This window comes from Uranotaenia lowii, chromosome 3 (genome assembly GCF_029784155.1).
Source record: "Uranotaenia lowii strain MFRU-FL chromosome 3, ASM2978415v1, whole genome shotgun sequence".
Lineage (NCBI taxonomy): Eukaryota > Metazoa > Arthropoda > Insecta > Diptera > Culicidae > Uranotaenia > Uranotaenia lowii.
Genome location: NC_073693.1, coordinates 358,064,726 through 358,081,877, shown reverse-complemented (window position 1 = coordinate 358,081,877; position 17,152 = coordinate 358,064,726). Strand labels below are relative to the sequence as shown.

At 35.3% G+C, this 17,152-nt stretch overlaps 1 pseudogene; it reads left to right on the top strand.

The window, feature by feature from the left end:
- The first annotated feature begins 6,503 nt into the window (after positions 1–6,503).
- Positions 6,504–17,152, top strand: part of LOC129754002 (phosphatidylethanolamine-binding protein homolog F40A3.3-like) — a 21,844-nt pseudogene continuing 11,195 nt past the window's right edge.

Sequence of the window (17,152 nt, the reverse complement as noted above, 5' to 3'; positions counted from 1 at the left end):
CCCCTTCTAAGCCATCTAAGCAAATGCTTCCGGGCAAAAAATCACTCACCGGAGACCCAATTTTTACGTAGCTACACAAAACACTATAACAAATCACGCCAATGTAAATATAATCCGATAACAGTTAAAAATTTTCAATAATTCCACTACTTGAATCAACATAAAATTGAAAATTTTGCGGACGGAGAAAAAAAACTCGTGCGTTGCCATCAAGTCAACGCCTACTCCCTAATCTGTAGTTTTTCTAGCTTAAATGTTAAATTTTGATCTTTTTTGATTATTATTATTATTATTATTATTATTATTATTATTATTATTATTATTATTATTATTATTATTATTATTATTATTATTATTATTATTATTATTATTATTATTATTATTATTATTATTATTATTATTATTATTATTATTATTATTATTATTATTATTATTATTATTATTATTATTATTATTATTATTATTATTATTATTATTATTATTATTATTATTATTATTATTATTATTATTATTATTATTATTATTTTTTTTTTTATTTATTTAAAACATCTTAAAAACTAATTACACATTTCGGTTACATTGGATAACACATGATTTTCTTACAACATTTGTCCTAGCATAAATTCAAATTACAATCAAAATACTTTTCAACTAATTGCCTGTGATTCCACCTAAATTCCCGAACGCTTTTCTGGAACATGTACAACTTAATATCGGGAAATTTCAGTTTTCTGGAACCATGTCAACCCATTTTTTTACTTCTTTAATAGAGCTACAAGTTTCAAGTCGATGTTTATTTGAGTCTACTTCATTGCAAACATCACAAGGTTCATTATCAATATGACCAATGCCGTAGTCATGTAATTTTTTTTTATTCGTTATTTTATCATTTAATAGAAAATATATTTTGGATCTATCTAAAACGGACAAAAAAGGATAGTTCATAACTTTCCAAAACAGGTCCCATGGAACTTGTGGGTGTATTTCTTCGATTTTAGGCTTAAAAATGTTCTCATAAATTAAACCTCTATAAAGTTGCATAGTTGTTTCCATCAACGGACTGTCTTTTAATTTCCTGGCTTCAATAACCCATTCTTTGCCATTTCTAGTCAACCTCTCTAAGTTTCTGAAACTCAAAATATAACTTTCTTCATTATTTCCAAAAATTATGTTTCTCATAAACAATGCTTTGCATTTCTGTTCCGGATCAATAAGGCCCAAACCTCTTCTGTCAATGTCCAAGTAAAGTTGTCTTCTATCTACACGAAATATGCTATTTTTCCAAACGAAATTTCCGATTGCTGACTTTATTTTAGCTAGATGTTTGTTTTTCGGCGGATAAATTTGAGCTTAGTACCAAAGTTGTGATAGCAAAAATGTGTTAACGTACCATACTTTACTTATAATACACAAATGGCGAAAACTATTATGGAACATTAAACGATTTATATCCAATATTATTTTATTATGATTAAATTCTACACTTTCATTCCAATTTTTTCTAAAAGAAACTCCAAGAATTCTTAGACAATTTGTTTCTGGTATAATAAATGGGCCACCTACACAGTTATTTATCCGAATAAAACAAGATTTTCTGCATTAATTCTAATTTTTGAGACCTTGGAAAACGAATCAATAAGTTTTAAAACAAGATAAAATTCATCCGCGTTCCGAATAAATATATTAAGATCATCTGCGAATGCTATGACTCTAAAGAACTTACCATAAGCAAGTACCCCGAGTATATTTTCGTCGATTTTCCTGATGATCGGTTCAATGTAAAGAGCAAAGAGTATCATACTCATAGGACACCCTTGTCTTACAGACGAATTTATTTTGATTCCTTTAGTAAGAAATCCGTTGTACAAAATTTTTGATTCTGCTAGTCCGTAAAGTCTTTTCAAGCATTGAATGAGTGCATCTGGAAATCTGAACTTAGCTAAAACTTTCCATAAAAAATCATGACTGACAGTGTCAAATGCTTTTGCCAAATCTACACTTAACAAAAACCCTTTAAAATTGAGACTTTCTGTTGATTTGGTCAATAAACGACGAATATCTTTGTGATTTCCTATACATGAACGCCCTGGAATACATGCGCTTTGTCCTGGACCAATCAAGGTTTCTAATAGTACTGCTATCCTATTTGCCAGTATTTTTGTGAATAATTTATAGTCTGTATTTAGTAATGAAATTGGTCTTAAGTTATTAAAGTCAAATTTGTTGCTTTTTTTAGGAATGTGTGTTATTAGGCAATTGATAAATTGTTACTTTTTCACTTTTTGATATCGTACAAACAGATTTTTTCCCCAAAGATTTTTCAAACGGTTTTCTTCAAATTCCATAAGTTTTGTTTTAACAATTGCAAAATCGTCACTTAAATTTTCCCCCTTTGCCTGGCGTTCTGATAGATCTAGTAGTTTTTTCTCTAAAACAGCCTTGGCGGCTCGATTACTTTGATTCAGTTGCCAGCTTTCGGTTTTATAGAATTTCTTAACCTTAGATTTAAAGCGAAAATTCCACCAAGAGCTTCGGTCTTGTGCATAAATGTGTCTTCTAGTTAAATTTTCAAAAACTAATTTGAAACGGTTTGAAATATCTTCCTGTGCCAGAAGAGATGGGTTAATTTTCCAGTAACCTCTTCCTTTAGTGATAAATTGAGAATCATTGGATCTAATTTTAAAACATACTGCATGGTGATCACAGAAGGGCACAGGTATAGTGGAGCAGTTTGAAATATTTGGCAAGAAATCTTTTTGAACATAAAAGCGGTCAAATCTTGAAGAATAAGCATTTCTGAAAAAGGTAAATTCATTTTTTCTCATTTTCCTTGCTACATCTTGTAAATCAAATTGGTGGATAAGATTGTTCAGACCATTACTGCAATATTTGGTATTGCTGTTTGAATTATTTTCTTCCACAATACAATTAAAATCGCCACCAATCACTGAGCTCAACACACTTATTCAGATGTACAGTCAAGCTTTCCGTAAACAATTTATCCCGTTCTTTTTTAAAATTTGTTCCAGAATGCGCATATAAATTGACAAAATTTGTGGTTTCTATCACAACAGACGTAATTCTAGAAGATGGATTCAATATAAATTCTGAAAAACTAAAGGTTTTTCTGATCAAAATAGCAGTTCCTCTTTTACTGCTTCCAGTGTTGACAATGGCATTGTGAGAGCTTATGAAAGAAAAATCCTCATAGCTAACTTCCTGCATAAAGAGTATGTCAATATCTTCTGAGTAAACAAAATCCCTTAACAAACTTTTGTTAGTAGTTGTGTTAGTACTATTCAGATTACCAGTTGCAACAGTGTAAACATGATTAGTAAAGTTAGTATTGTTCATCTTACTGCCGTTTTTGAGCCGATGTACACGAAGAGCTTCGAGGTTCTCGCCTTCGAGAACGAACGGATTGCGCCTGGGCTGAGAGTAAATCCTTACCAATAGCTGGGGCTGGAACAATATGCTGCTTGTTACTTACAACATCACTCTCCTAACTATCACCTGTTTCATTCTCCATGATTTCCCTCTCGCGTTTTTTCCCTTGTCCTTTTTTGTTTGCTCTCGCCCTGATCCTGATGAAACTTCGACACTTTTGATTTTGTTACTCTCTCTCTCGTGAGATCTATTTTGTCCCCAGTAGATGGAACCTGAGCACATACCCAGTAAGCGCGTCCTCTCAGAAATCGACAGAGCATGCAAAAAATTGAGAGTTGAGTCACCGAACTTAGAATAAAACGGTTAACTTCGGCGACACTCCAAGAACGCAAATATTTTCATTCGGTTTGTCCTGCCGAGATACCTAGAGGCAACAAATACGGATGCGTACATGCGAAATCAGTTTGAATCGTACCCTCGCACGGTGTGGTCGCATTTTGTCCCCGTGTCCCGTGTGTGCTTTCAATCGTAGCTGTCGACTTCTCAGGCAGGCGAACACGCGTCTCGGAGGGAAACATACAAACACGATTCGGATTGTGTTCGTGTGTTTCTCTGGAGGGCGTGTCTTAGCTTAATTCGTGGCACTCACCCAAGGCACGCGTATGGTATGTTCCTCTCTAACGATGTGATGATGCAAAATCGCCAGAGAGATCGTTACGATCCCTCTGGCGATTTGAGTTACCTCTCTGCCGATTCAAATTTACCGGGTACCGACACATCCCGATTATCACTCTCAGTTGATCGGCACTCTTCGGCTGTCTTCGGATTGAGTACCACCATTGTTGGAGAGTATGATGGAGAAACGCTGAGTCCATTCGAAACAATATTCGCAAAGGTTCCATTGTTTGATCGACCCGCCACCAATCGCTCGTTCACACTTTTATTTTTTGGACAGTCCACCTTAAAGTGTTCCATCGCACCACATGTAAAACACTTATTGCGTAGTCCTTCATAGTACACCCTAGCCTTTATATGATGAATATAGAGTTGTGCTGGAATTTCTTCCCGCTCCTCCACATGTACATGCCATTTAATATGGGGAACCCGGTTTCCACTGCGTACCTCTCCCTCACCAATTGTTGTATTTTCCCATATCTACCCATGACACTGGCAATCTGCTTGTCGTCCACCTCAAAATAACGATATGCACAGCTCATCGAAACACGTCTGCTCTAAACGAAAGCTCGAACTGTTCTGTTCTTGATAATTCATTTAAAAAATATCGATGTAATCTACCAATTATTTGAATAATTTCAATCTAAAGCTATCAACTCAAAAGCATAGGTCAAAGTAAAAGTATATATTTGGGGTCATTTTGAATTTCTTAGATCTTGGAACATAAAAAGCTTCTGTTCTGGAACGAACGGGTCACCATGAACCACCCTAAGAGACGAAATGACCCAGTAGCAACATGGCGATGCTGCGCGCATTAACGGCTGAGATGCGCGCCAAAATCATCGGCTTTTCCTCGGCCACGAAGAGGATTTTCCAAAGGGTCGAGCCCAAGTCAGCCCAAGATTCGTTCTCTTTTCCAACCAACCACCATCGGAGACGGTAATAAGTCGGAGGCCCGAGCGGCCAAGTCAGAGGCCAGCATGGCCATAGTCAGAGGCCTAGAGAGGCCAGAGTTTGTGTCGGAATAATAGTTCTAAGTTGTAAAAATACAGTCCACTATGTTTTGTAATGTTTCGGAATGAGTGCGTTATTATTAATCAAGAAATATCTGATGCTATCGATCCTGCCATCAGGGGCAATCCTGAACATGGTCCTATCGAGCCAGATCTTAATCAGCGGATAGCATCAGACGGTATGTTCGGTCGGTTCGGTACGGTATGTATGAGAGTGAGCGAGTGTGAGAGTGTATAACCTAATCAATCTCAACTTCTGGTAAAACACTTATGTTCATCAATCGGCGGTAGCCCAAATCAGTCCGTACTAAAACACTATTGTTATTTTCCCCAATTCATCAACTCTGTGTACGAACGTTTTTAAGAGCAGTGTCCAACTTAAGTAGCCATCGCATCGTAGATCGCGAAAACTTGCAAGTCAGCAGAAATTCTCGAGTTGAATTTTCCCCCCAAATTACCAAATCATGTGTGTGATCTTTCTTACCAGAATTCTTGAGGTGTACCAGGACAATTCTTTTCCAAGTTCCAATTCTTCTGGGCCTGTGTTTATTCTTCACCTTGAAGCATTCCACCATCATCACCATCCTTAAGGTCGAGCGTTTTCATCAATTGCTTCTCTATTCACCCCATATACTCCAACCAACAACCTGTGTGGCAAAATCTAAAAATCAATGATCATATTTTATAATCACTCAAGATCAATATTCAAAGTCTCTAGCGTATGGATGTTATGAAAATGTACACAGATTGGAGAAAACGTCAAAGTAATAATTCACCACTCCCCTGATTCCATAATGCTACTACAGATGCCATAAAGTACCGTAGTTAATCAAATGTTGGATCACCTTATTTGTAGTGCAAAATAAGTTCACAAACATAATCGTAATCTTTCTTCCTTTATGCTATCAAACAAGAGAGGCAAAAATAAGACGCATAATTATGGACGAAATACCATGTTTCTTCATCTCGGAAGGAATAATGCCTTGTTAATTTGTCAAGACTCTCAATTTGAACGATCTTCGATATTTTGGATCTACTCACCATACCTTGACTGTTTTGCAGAATCCACCTTCTATGGTATAAAATACTGGAATCGATAAGAAATGGAACGAATGTCAAAGGCAAAAAGAAACAAAAACAAAAATTGGAGACCGGTTTTGTATTCTGTCCACACCTTTGCACGTTTTGTCGGGAGTTGTACGCTATGGCTTAATAATTTCGTGTCGCCGCTTCGCAAAACAGCATTCGCCTTGAAAATTGACATGTTCAAGTGGTTAAAACAATACTTGCATTAAGTTAATGTTTCGCGATGGGTTTTTTGTACTCCAGTTTACTCGGGAAATCGGACTGTAACTGCCACATAACCGTTCAAGCAGCAAAGGTTATTGTGAATTCATCTTGTTTGCCTCCTGAAAACCGTCGACACAGATGAAGATCAACATGATGAACGGAAATGACCAAACGCAGAAGAAGAAATCAGGTAGGGGAAGAGGGGGCATAATGCCCACGTTAAGAAGAAAGCCTTGTTTAAGAATACATTTGAAAAGATTAACTTTAATTTTCGATTGTGTTTGGAAGTTTGGTTAATTTTTTGTCTAAATCTGATAGTTAGAATAACTGTAAGGTCAAAAAAGGCCACTAATTTAACGAAGTTCGAAGAGTAGGTAGAAAACTGGATTTCAGATTCAGTAGGGGCATAATGCGCATATGTGTGTACTCAATCGCGCCGTTTAACGTTTAATAAGTGTTTATTGATCCAAGTGCCTCCGAAAGTGTTTGCCAGGTAAAAACACTTCTATTCTACTTCACAGATGGAAAAATGTATTGTTACGCGCAGTGCTGCCAGATATACTGAAATTCTTGTGAATAGTTAATTAAATCTATATTAAATTTAGGAATTTTAAATATATTCGTTTATATTCAAGTTATGTTTTCCAATACAACTTATAAATATCTTTAAAATTGTTGTGATGAAACTGCATATAAATTTAAACAAATATGAAACATGCTTAATGATAAACAGACATGGCGCGTTTTGCCCCACCTAGACAAGTTTATTAAAAATCGTTCAAAATAACATAAAAAATAATTAAATAAGGAAATTTTTCGTTTTGTGATGATTTTCAAGACCAATGTTCATGATTGTAACAGATGTCAGGTAATTTTTTTTGGCGATAGATGCCGTTATTCCTTACGAAAGTCAAGGCACAAATTGCAAGGAATATGGCTTGAATAGTATTTTTGGATTTTTGCAAGGATTTATCGCATATTTGATGCCAATTTTTTGTACAAAAGGTTTCTACTGTTAATTAGAAGGGAATAGCGTACCGAATTCTTAAAATAAGTGTATATCTAGCTAGATATCGCAGTGGGGCGTTTTGCCCACAATGGGCATTATACCCCCAGTTCCCCTACACAAATTTCGAATTCCATGAACTAATCCGAGTAAACAAATCAAGGTATTTATAAATAATCCGTTATCAGTATTATCTCATGATGATCTCATAAGCTAGAACATGCTAGGCAGAGTATTTTCAATACTATTCACTATGTTTTGAATGTGGATGAATGGAGAGTTCAATTGACTTAACAACACTTTATGTCAATCTAATAAAATTACGCACAACCAAGGTTATAGGATGGAACATCTTTGCGGTACTGGCTTGATCAACATTTTCAATACTCATTTCATTTTAATAGTAGAAGAAATTGCTGGTATTGAGGAGTATTGTATTTTCGGGATAAATTTCTCAATTCATTGATGATTGTTATCGCGGGCATCCAGAAGGCTTCATTCAAGTCGGTAATCATGCGGATTGATGTTTTAAAGCACTAGTTTGTATTCAAAATGATATTCAGCATCGCATTGTAGGTAATTTGCACCCTATCGGAGTCGCAATGCAATATTTTTAACGGCGCGGTTGGAGTCACGGAAACCAGTGATTGGAGTTGTTTTCAAAAATCTTTCAAATTGGAATCATCCGGAATCATTATTGATTGTGAATCATTCACTGTCGGAGTGATTTTTAAAAAGCATTTGAAATCAAATCTAAAGTTTTTCATTCAACCGAAAATCTTTGCGATTGAAATTTCACACTGGAATCGGAAATCGGATTCACATTTGGAGTCGGAAATTTGTATTCAGACTCACACAAGCTTGTATCAACCAAAGTCGGATAGTCGGATTATGCACAATCGGAACTACTCAAATATTATTCACTCAAGCCGGAATTGAGAAAGTCAGATGTTATGTTGGAAAGTTTTTATAATGCGTCAGTAATTTGTTGGCTTTGAGTCGGTACTTACAAAATATCAGATAAATAATCAGTAGGGGAGAACTGTACAAGACGCACCAGTGAGGTAAAATGGCCCATGCCATTCTTTCTCAAAAATACAAAATGGCTCCGAATAGTGTTTTTTTACATTTTTATTGTAGCAAACGAGCTTTTTCATCATGTTTTAGATGAAGAGTTCACACAAACGACTTTAATTATTAGAAACAGAAGGATTAGTGGATTCTGCCTAAAAGTTGTTATTTTCTCGGTTAACATATAAGGTTTTATGGTAAACCAGTCAGCGCTATCTCATCAAACTGCAGCTTTTCGTTATAACACTAGTATGCACTTTCGAATGACTATTATTATTTTATTATATTTTACTAACTTCCCACAAATTTTAACTAAAGTTAATCATATCAAAATTGGGGCAGAATGCCCGCAAAACCACGTGTTTTGGGCTCAAATTTGGAATGCTGTTAACTTCTGAGAAAAACAAAATGTCAAAACAAAATGTCTTTCTTTTTATTTGCTGACTCCCAAATTACGATAAGAATGCATAATTATAACAAATTTCGTCCTTGTTTGAGTTAAAAAGGTGCACCAATATTTGACTCGAAAAAATTATTTGCCGCCATGTTTGCCGCGATATCAGTCAAGAAATTGAATTTCGTTGCCTACCTGAAGGCGTTTTACCTATAAGGATATAAAAAAGTGAATTTTGAAAAGCAAAATTTTCGTTAAATTAAGCAATGATAAATGATTTTTTGTCAAAGAATGGTTAGCTTACAAAAATATGATGAACATGTAATAAAAAATTTGATGTTTCAATTACTATATTCCGTATAATCATGGTTCCATTTCTCACCACCCTTTCGGAATGGCGCGTTCTGTCCACTAGTTTTGGCGTTCTACCCCGCGGCTTGTTATCTGGCTGTTTAAGATTTTCACAAAAATATAACTAAAATCGTGTTTTTTACATATAATTTCTTTTTGATAAGATGTAAATGTGATCCCTGAATCGCCGTGAACTTTCAATTTGGTTCATAGATGATGGGTATCGCTGTAAATAGCGATTATGCTTAAGTGGTGCGTCTTGTACAGTTTTCCCCTACATCATTCAGAAAACCATCCAGTGTAGAGGGGCCTGGACACCGCGGACCAGGTGCGCCTCGAAATAGTCAGCAAATCATTCAGAATAAGTCAGCAAATCATTCAGACTATGTCAGACAACCATTCAGTATAGAGGGGCCTGAATCAGGTTCGCCTCGAATTTGTCAGTAAATCATTCAGAGTTTTTTTTTCGGGTATCAATGAGATTCAAATCGGTTTCATTCACACAATCATTCAGATCCAAAAATATGTTGGAAATCAGTTGGATTTATAGTCAGAAAATCAGTCGGAGACCCAGTCAGTCGAAGAAGTCAGAACATGAAAATTCGGTATTCAGCAAAACAATTCATACACTTACAATTTACACTGGACATCATTGGGCAAAAATCATAAAGGGAACCAAACGGGGTTCTATTTAGTAATAATTCAATTCGGAAAATCAATCATTTGGTCATCAATCGGTATTTACATTCGGAAATGTTCGGAGTAGGCGTTGGAATTCGTTTTTCGGTTAACCGGATCGCGGGATCAGGACATTTATGTGACGGTTTTTTTTTTGCTGTGTCATTTCTGCTGCAATCGGGCATGGCAATACCAGGGCTTTCCAGCGCGCCTCCGAACACACAAATTACTTCCGAAAGTTTTTTGTGCAGTCACTCCGCCATCAGGAGTTATCGGGAATGCAAGGGGTTCAATTATTCGGTATCAGTCGGTTATATCATTCGGTACATTTCAGAGTTGCGTTGGATTTCGGTTTTCGGATGGTCTGATCGACGGGATCAGGACTAGCATTTGGCGATTTTTTATCAAGCATAATCCTGGATTAAGTACCAGGACTCTCTAACGCAACTCCGCATCACACAAACACACATTCACTCACACACACAATCAATGAATCGGAATGAAGCTAGCGGAGTATGAGTCAGTGATGATACGGTTTGACTTTTGGTCAGAAGTCACTTGGACATGTGTCAGTTTTTTTAAGTCTGATTTTGTCAGAGAATATTTGGTATTTTGTCTGATATCCATTCAATAAACTAGTCGGAGATTCATTCAAAAACACAGTCAGAAACTCTTTCAGAAATTTGGTCAGAACCCTTAGTCGGAAAAAACATTCAGAATTGGTTGTCGAACAAACATTGAGAGTAAAGTCAGAATGAAATGTATGTTTGAGTCAGTATTTTATGTGTTTGTATTTTGGTCTGATATGTGTCGGTAGAGCCTGGGAACTAGCATGTTCGGCTCAGTTGTTGGAAGTCAGAGCTTGGAGAGCTCAGAATTTGGAGGTTAGAATATGACTTGGAAGCAAACAGAAATGAATCGGCATCAGGGCGCTGATCGTGGTTAGGAGTATCAGATCAGCGTCCAAGATTTCAAGCTAAGTATTTTGGAACTCCTATAACATACAAGAAAAGTGATACTTCCTTTCCCAAGCTGTCAGGCAAGCATCGAGACCACTATCGGACGAAGGCGGACAACCAGAGAGGTTGCAAAATTCGGTAACGAGAGCAGTGGCGGCATTCAAACGGCATCCGATGTGGGTCAACGGCGGCGGCAGTACAAATGGCTGCGACAAATGGTTCAGCACAACACGAGGTCCAAAATGCGTCATCAGCGGTCAGTCAGCACAGCAGGAAAATTTTGAAATGCGTACGTTCCGTCACCTTTCAAGGCGGGCGGCATGTTCTGGAACGAACGGGTCACCATAAACCACCCTAAGAGACGAAATGACCCAGTAGCAACATGGCGATGCTGCGCGCATTAACGGCTGAGATGCGCGCCAAAATCATCGGCTTTTCCTCGGCCACGAAGAGGATTTTCCAAAGGGTCGAGCCCAAGTCAGCCCAAGATTCGTTCTCTTTTCCAACCAACCACCATCGGAGACGGTAATAAGTCGGAGGCCCGAGCGGCCAAGTCAGAGGCCAGCATGGCCATAGTCAGAGGCCTAGAGAGGCCAGAGTTTGTGTCGGAATAATAGTTCTAAGTTGTAAAAATACAGTCCACTATGTTTTGTAATGTTTCGGAATGAGTGCGTTATTATTAATCAAGAAATATCTGATGCTATCGATCCTGCCATCAGGGGCAATCCTGAACAGCTTCGTTTTGATTCAAACTCCATTCATAATTGTCAATTGTCAAAATTGTCAAAATTGTCAAAATTGTCAAAATTGTCAAAACTGTCAAAATTGTCAAAATTGTCAAAATTGTCAAAATTGTCAAAATTGTCAAAATTGTCAAAATTGTCATAACTGTCAAAATTGTAAAAATTGTCATAATTGTCAAAGTTGTCAAAATTGTTAAAATTGTCAAAATTGTCAAAATTGTCAAAATTGTCAAAATTGTCAAAATTGTCAAAATTGTCAAAATTGTCAAAATTGACAAAATTGTCAAAATTGTCAAAATTGTCATAATTGTCAAAATTGTCAAAATTGTCAAAATTGTCAAAATTGTCAAAATTGTCAAAATTGTCAAAATTGTCAAAATTGTCAAAATTGTCAAAATTGTCAAAATTGTCAAAATTGTCAAAATTGTCAAAATTGTCAAAATTGTCAAAATTGTCAAAATTGTCAAAATTGTCAAAATTGTCAAAATTGTCAAAATTGTCAAAATTGTCAAAATTGTCAAAATTGTCAAAATTGTCAAAATTGTCAAAATTGTCAAAATTGTCAAAAATTGTCAAAATTGTCAAAATTGTCAAAATTGTCAAAATAGTCAAAACTATCAAAATTGTCAAAATTGTGAAAATTGTGAAAATTGTCAAAATTGTCAAAATTGTCAAAATTGTCAAAATTGTCAAAATTGTCAAAATTGTCAAAATTGTCAAAATTGTCAAAATTGTCAAAATTGTCAAAATTGTCAAAATTGTCAAAATTGTCAAAATTGTCAATATTGTCAAATTTGTCAAAATTGTCAAAATTGTCAAAATTGTCAAAATTGTCAAAATTATCAAAATTGTCAAAATTGTCCAAAATTGTCAAAATTGTCATAATTGTCAAAATTGTCGAAATTGTCAAAATTGTCGAAATTGTCAAGATTGTCAAAATTGTCAAAAATTTTCAAAATTGTCAAAATTTTCAAAATTGTCAAAATTGTCCAAATCGTCAAAATTGTCAAAATTGTCAAAATTGTCGCATGTTACATAAATTTTGGAGGCAAACAAGAGTTTTCTTCAATTGCACAACACTTTATTTTCAAGGAATAAATTCTTAGATGGACAAATCCAACACCACAAAACCACTTTTTCCAGCATAACCCATATGCACAACAAATGCAAGCCGTTTCTTGCATTTTTCGCGTATTATGTTATATTTTTCAATTTTTATTTGCAAAATTTCCGGAACAAATGACTAGCACAAATAAACACTTTTCTGGCTGGTATTGAGTAAAAAAAAACTTCGTCACACTCGTTTAGCATCTGTTTACGCAGAATTTAATATATTTCACCGAGATGTCAACGATGGAAGCTTTTACACTCTTCTCCAGCCGTCACTTTGATACACTTCAAGACAATTTGATGTCCATTTTCCGATATTAAATTTAAAATATTATGAAATTTTGGCGGACGAAGAGAGACACGCGTGCGCCTAGCAAAAGTCATCGCTTACTTCTCCTTTGTTGAGAACTCGAAAGGTTTTTTGAATTAAACTCTGATGATGGAAATAAATAAACTAAAGTCTCTAAAGTCGGACGTGGTCAGGGGTAAAGATCGCGAAATTCCTGAAATATCCAAAATCGACTGTAAATTCGGTGCTGCAACGTTACCGGGAGACCCTTACGGTGGATCGAGCAAAACAAACCAGGCGTAAAAGTGGAACATATGGCCGGAAGCTGCGAGCAATGGAAATTCGATCAGTTCACAATAATCCTGGAATCTCCTTGCGTGATTTGGCGAAAAAGTTCAAGACGAACCAGCTCGACGAATTTGTTTGCAAGAAGGCTTGCGGTCGTATTATGCAAGCAAACACCCCAACAGGACGCTGAAACAAAACCTGGTTGCCAAAATCAGGGCAAGAAAGTTGTACGAGAAAGTGTTGACCAAGTACAACGGATGCATTTTGATGGACGACGAAACTTACGTCAAAATGGATTTTGGACAAATACCCGGTAACAAATTTTACCTTGCGAAGCGTAAAGGGAATGTTGCGGGAAGATTCAAGTTAGTTTTCGCAGATAAATTTGCTCGTAAGTTGATGATTTGGCAAGGGATCTGTAGTTATGGGAAGAAGATTAAGATTTTCATCACTGGGGACACGATGAATGGAAATGTTTACAAAAAAGAATGTCTCCAGATGACGGTTTTGCCATTCATTCGGTCCCAAAAAGGTCCGGTGAAGTTCTGGCCGGACCTGGCAAGCTGCCACTACAGCCGGGATGTCGTTAAATGGTACAAGGAGAACAAGACCGATTTTGTTGAAAAAAGTATCAATCCACCAAACTGTCCGGATTTTCGTCCCATCGAGAAATATTGGGCAATAGTTAAGGGCAAACTGAAGAAATGTGGCAGAACCATGAAAAAACCCGCTCAAATGGAAAAGTGGTGGAACATGATGGCAAATGAGGTTACCAGCAGTACTGTGCTGAAAATGATGGGTAATATCACAAAAAAAGTTCGAAAATTCATCCGAAAAGCTGACGAATGATTTTTATGTATTTTTTTCCTTAAAGTGCAATAAAAACCCTACAAAATGACATTTATACTTTTGTTTTACGTATTTCTTTGCGGAGAAATTATCTATTTTATCCGACCAGATTCTATGTGAAACAAACTTTATAATCCAATCGGCAATTCTCTGTTCTTTATTTTAAATTGTAATTCCCATAATTGAACTTTTAATAAAAATATTGAAATTTTTTTAAATTTTACAAATTCTGCTTTGGCTCTGATTATAACTTTGATTGTCTCCATGGATTTTTTTTTAAATAGTGAATTTTTAATGTGAAATTATAATGTGACTTTCCAATTGTCATGAAGGAAATATTTATTCTGTTTTCGATGAATAACATCTATGATGAAATGAAAAAAGTATTATATGTATTGGCGATTTTTTCTCAACCACATAATTTTGGATAGTGATATTATTAAATAAACTGCGTATTGAATTCCGTTTTCAACAGCTTTTATCAGAGTTTTCATTTACGATAAGTTGATAAACTCGAATAACGAAACGTTATTTGAAAGCAATATACTTAATTCACTTCCAGTAAATTCCAGGGGTCAAAGGGGTCAACTTGATAATTCTTCCTTTAGTTTATCCGTATTTTCGTAAATTGGTGGTATGGTCGTGCATATTACCCAATATGCGCATCTAGGAACTTTCTCCTTTATTTACATAAAATATTTAGATAGATAGAAAAAAGTATTGTAAGGCGTTATGAGGTTTGAGTTTCATAAGAAAATAACATTGATTGTATTTTTAGTCAAACATTTCTGTCATTAATTACATCAATAATTGTCCATGTCATATGCCGTATGGAAAAATGAATCCAAAGAGAAAATAAGTATCCCGCAGATTGAAAAGCGAACGTCAATCACAAATAAAAACACATTTGATCACTTTTCAATTTCGAATGTTTGAAAAAACAAAACATGCAATCAGAAAAATATTGATTACAGGTGCAAATTATGCACGCGGTGCAGCAATTGATTCCCAATAATAATAATGAGGAGGCCTCTCTTCTATTTACTTTACTCATTGCAGGAAACGGTGCATATCTTAATCCTATCTGACACGCAGACAGAGTAGGGTAACGGACTTATTTTGGACCGGGTACATATTTTGGACCACCTTGTAGCTTTTTGCCAATATTTCTCTCGTAAATCATGTTATTCATAAAAATTTTGAACAAAAATAGTTAAAGCTACTTCTTATGATTCTAATCACACCTAAAATTTTCTTTAAGTAAGCTGTTAACGGAGAGAAAATTGAAAATAAAGTTTTGATTTTTCACAGTTGGACCGAATCAGGGCCATTTTAGGAGGACGTGCCATTATTGGAGTCAACTTTCAAGAGGTTTGCTGCAAAGCTGTGATGAATTTTACAAATACAAACATGTTCACAGCTATGATAAAACACGTGAAAACTATTTTGCAAGCTCGAAAAAGCAAAATAACTGGTTTTAAAAGCAATTTGACCCATGTCGAAAATAGGTTCTACTTTATTGCATAGGGACTTATTTTGGACCACTCAACATAACCTGGGTATTAAACTTGCTGTTAAATGTTCATGCACGTAATAAAACGTTGTACGACGATATGAATGAACTAGGTACACTATGTCAATCACTCATTATGAATAAAATTTGGAATTTAAGCATAATTTTATTTAATCAACTCGCCAAAGCCCAAACTCGTTATTAGACGGATTCACTTTAATCGGCATAAAACCAAGCCAATCATAGTTTTAACTTACTTTTTGTGCACTATGCTTTGAATCATGTTAATCTAACAATCTACTTCAATGGCAACTGTTTGATAAGCTACAGCTTAAGAAGCCTCAGAACATGAAAACTTGTAATTGCACCAATTTTTTATTAAGTCATTGTTTTTTATGCTTCATGAAAAATTATTGAAAGTTTGGTCTAAAAGTTTCAACCATTTCGGATTGTCAGTAAAATGAGTGCATTCAGGAATGATTTTCGTGAAAAAAAAACTAGGGTAGGTAGAAGAAACGAAATATAAAACCCGTCTAAAGGAGGCGTTTGGAAAAAAACGACAACGAATCGGCAAATATGCAACGAGTTTTATTTTTGTTAAAGTTGAAATATCTCGGTTTATATTAATTTTATCAAATAATATATTCAATTATAGCTATATATGTTTCAAAACTTGGGAAAAGGTGGTAGAAATGTGAAAATTTTACAAGCGATAAAGTACTAATAATCTAGTTTATCAGCCCCTGTGGTTATGCAATTAAAAAAACTGTTGGAAAATTACTCCACGATAAATTTTATCCTAGAACAAAGTTAGTATAAAACTTAAAACTGAATTTTTGTGAAAAAATCTGGCTTTTATATGGCTAAAAAGATAACATAAATCTCGCACATTTTTATCTTTTTGAATCTCTCTACAGAACTGAAGCCAAACCACTAAGGTTTTGGAAGTCAAAATGCATCAATTGATGTCGCGAAGTTCATGATGTCAGACTTTCTCAACTTATCATTGCGTCGCCTGAAGGAGATTTGCGTTCTGAAAATTGAGCCTAAAGTTAAGCCAACTGGCCAGTATTGAACACTGCAGAACAAAATTCGTCGAGATTTCAATGTGCTGTCAGAATTTTCATCACATTAGGAACACACTATATAACAGAGGAATTTTACTGTTTTTACTCTATTCTTATCGAACAAACAAAACTTAACTAGTCTATAACAATAGGAAAAGACAAAATTATCTGAATAATTCGCATAATTGCGCATCAATCGCTGTCGAAATAGATCAAATTTTAGAAAAAAAAAACTTATTTAGTTTAAGGGTGGTCCAAAATACTGACCAGAGTAATGATCGAAGAATCGTGTTTTTAGTCTTAAATCTTGATACATTGCAACAAACGACGATATTTTTCGATAGAAAAAGCCTTGATCTTCGTAATGAACAGATAAAGCAGTCGAAAATTGTAACATATGCTTTTTTATTCCAGAAAAAAGCATAGCCACTTCCCAAAGCGGTTCAAAATAGGTCCGTTACCCTATCAA